The sequence below is a fragment of the Macaca mulatta genome, chromosome 5 (assembly GCF_049350105.2).
Source record: "Macaca mulatta isolate MMU2019108-1 chromosome 5, T2T-MMU8v2.0, whole genome shotgun sequence".
Taxonomy (NCBI): Eukaryota; Metazoa; Chordata; class Mammalia; order Primates; family Cercopithecidae; genus Macaca; species Macaca mulatta.
Window position 1 is genome coordinate 52454523 of NC_133410.1, and position 3014 is coordinate 52457536.

At 37.0% G+C, this 3014-nt stretch overlaps 1 non-coding gene across 1 annotated transcript; it reads right to left on the reverse strand.

Annotated features, from left to right (window-relative positions):
* Window positions 1–826: 826 nt before the first annotated feature.
* On the reverse strand, window positions 827–942 carry LOC114678637 (U5 spliceosomal RNA). The gene has a single exon (XR_003730052.1). It is a non-coding gene; the product is annotated as a U5 spliceosomal RNA (small nuclear RNA).
* Window positions 943–3014: the final 2072 nt, after the last annotated feature.

Below are 3014 nucleotides of genomic sequence, written 5' to 3' on the forward strand. Positions count from 1 at the left end.
TAAAGTTCTCCATACTATGAGATCTACCTTTCCTTTTGGATGGCATGCAAGAGGGCATTTGGGGAATGCACAAGAGTAAAGAAGTATTTATAGTTAAAGCTCTTGTTGAAGGCGAGAAAAACAAAACAAAGTCCAAAACCAACTCTAACAGATCTAAAACAAGAGTAGAAACATTTGCTCACATAATAGAACAGTCAAGGATAGGATTGTTGTAGCTCTCTCCAGGGTCTCAAATGATCTTATCAGGACTTAGTTACTCTTCTCTCTTGACCCTAACTAGACACTTGCCCAGAAGTTCCAGGTTAACACTGAAATTTCAGGTTCAAGTTCAATGGAAAAGAGAGCATCACATCCCAGTGGTTCAAAACTAAGCTCCAAAATTAACTCTGCTTGCACCAAAACAAACTGCATGCCAACACTTGATTCAATCCTGTGACTAAGGGAATATTAGCACTTTGACTGGCTGGGACTAGGTCAGGCCGAATAATTCAACATTGGAGATTTTCTGCATTTTTTTTTTAAAATCCCACCAGTTCTTTTTCTCTTTATACTTTAGTTTGAGTCCTTTGCATTGATCTGTCTTTCAGTTAATGGAAATTGTGTCCTATCGACTGTTTAAATCAATCTGTTGCATTCTTACTTTCATATATTACATTTTAAAATTTTAGAATGTCCATTTGATTCTTTTGTTATAGATTCACCCCAGACATGTACAAGCATGTTTAAAGAAGCATTCTTCAAAATAGATAAAACTAGAACCTCAATACTTTTTAAAAATTATGTTAATAATCTTAATTATTCTTATATATATAAAATAATATATAGAGACCCTTGCCAAAATAAGGCCTCAAAAATTGATTTAAGACTTAGAATTGTTCCTCTCCATGAAAATCATTAGTAAAAGGAGAAACATTTATATGATCTGTAAAGAAACTGGAGAATCAAAATAATTTCTATAAAAAGTAGAATAGATAAATTATCTGTTATATTCATAGAACGAGATACCACGTTGTAATGAAAATGAATGAACTATAACTACATCCAATATCATGGATGAAAGTTAAAAACTTAAGACAAAGCAGGCAAGTTATTCACCCTGTGACAACTACTGACATTTTCTTGGTCCTATGTCCCCTAACGGGTCATTGCTTAGGGTTTCTAATCCCTGACTGCAGGAACAAAGCTCTTTGAAGTCCAGCATTCTGAGCTGCTTCGGTTCCCGGTCAGAACAACAGGACAACATGCTGGTGCAGGGCAGTCCATGGGCTTCCCAAGGCCCGGTGGTCATACTTTGCAGCTGTTTCTACTCTGTATCATGCTGCCTTCTTCGGGCTCCAAGTGAGTGAAGTGGAATCACAAAATAATGTGTGATTACATTTATGTAAAGTTCAGAAACAGACTAAAATAGCTAGGGACCTATATTAAGGTAGCAAAAATATAAACAAAAGCAAGGAAACAATTATGAACAAAGCCAGGATACATACTTTTGGATAGATATAGTATATTTTGCAATAAAGAAAGCATACAATAAAGGAAAGAGGTAATCACGGGTTTTGGCAAACCCATGAGAACATAAGCAGTTTACTTCTGCCTTTTACCTCTATAGTATCTTCTGCTGCCTCCTTTCAACACTATCACAAACTTTCCACAGTGATGCTCTCTCTTTGTGGCCTGAACTCTCCACTCCTGTCCTAGACAAGTAGTAAGTAATGGTTTCTCCTGCAGCCCTCTGTCACTGGACAGAAAAGTCAGTGTGTACTCTAGAAAGAGTTATTCACATGTCTCTATAATCAGTATGATAGATAGGTTCCAGGAGCAAATATGAGATAAACCATAGCTGCAAGGAAGCTGGAAATAAGACAAATGAGATTGTGCCCTGGGAGTCACACTACAAAATCAGATAATGAATTTAAACAGAGTTGTAAATTCCCGCTAAATAATAGGTAAGATTCTTTTAGTATTTGCTAAGGCTAATTTGTGAAAATTATTACATACATAATCCTTACAACAATTTTGCAAATTAAGTGAGGTTATTTTCTTAATATTGCAATGGAGGAAACTGATTTTTGGACATTTTCAATGAAGTCCTCAGGGTCACATGGCCAGAAAGTGGCAGAACTGAGATCGTCTAGCTCTCAAGCCCTTGTCCTGAACTCTCACATTATAATATCCTTACAAAGAAGGTGCAGTGGCTCCCAGGCCTGAGCAAGACTGGAGAATTTCATCATCTGTGATATAATTTAGCAACAGAAGTGTGGCCAATCAGAGTGACTTGGGAGGCCCAATCTGGGCATATTTCAGGAAGAGAAGGTCCTGCCAATCGACTGTTTCTCATGATCCTTTAGGGTTAAGGATATTTCTACAGGGAGCGTGGATAGATCAGGCTTGCTTAGCCTCATGATACTAGACATTTTAATTATGCAGATAATCTCTTGTCCTCTGAATTCTTGTTTAGCAAGCAGCTTTCTGGTTATAAGTTGACTTTCCAAGAAAAACACATTAGAATTTGGAGTCTGTGTCAATGTGAATATTCTAGTGTGTGTGAGAGCTTTTATTTATCATTGTCTACAAATATATTGGCATTATTTGCACAAAAGTTTTGTGAGCTATGGAAATGTGAGTTTTCTCATTAGAGGTTGGATTTTGAAAGCTGGATCTACAAAAATCTGATTTCTGAGTCTAGAAGACTGAAGACCAGTCTCTGAACATTGGCAAATTCATTAAAGTAAAGTTATTATGTAAAACCTTTTGAACAATAAGCCACTGACCCTTTTGTATTCAGAATTTAAACCTGGTGTGGGGTTTAGCTTTTCTACTTAACTCCCGTAAGTGTATCAGTTCACTTTATCTGGTGACTGTCACACTATAAGGCAGAATAAACCATGAAGTCATTAAATTTCAGTAAAGTGATATGGTAGGGAGAGGTTTAGAGGAGTGCTGTAGACTGAATTATTTTCCACCCCAAATTCCCATGTTAAAGCTCTAACCTCTGCTGGGCGCCGTGGCTCACGCCT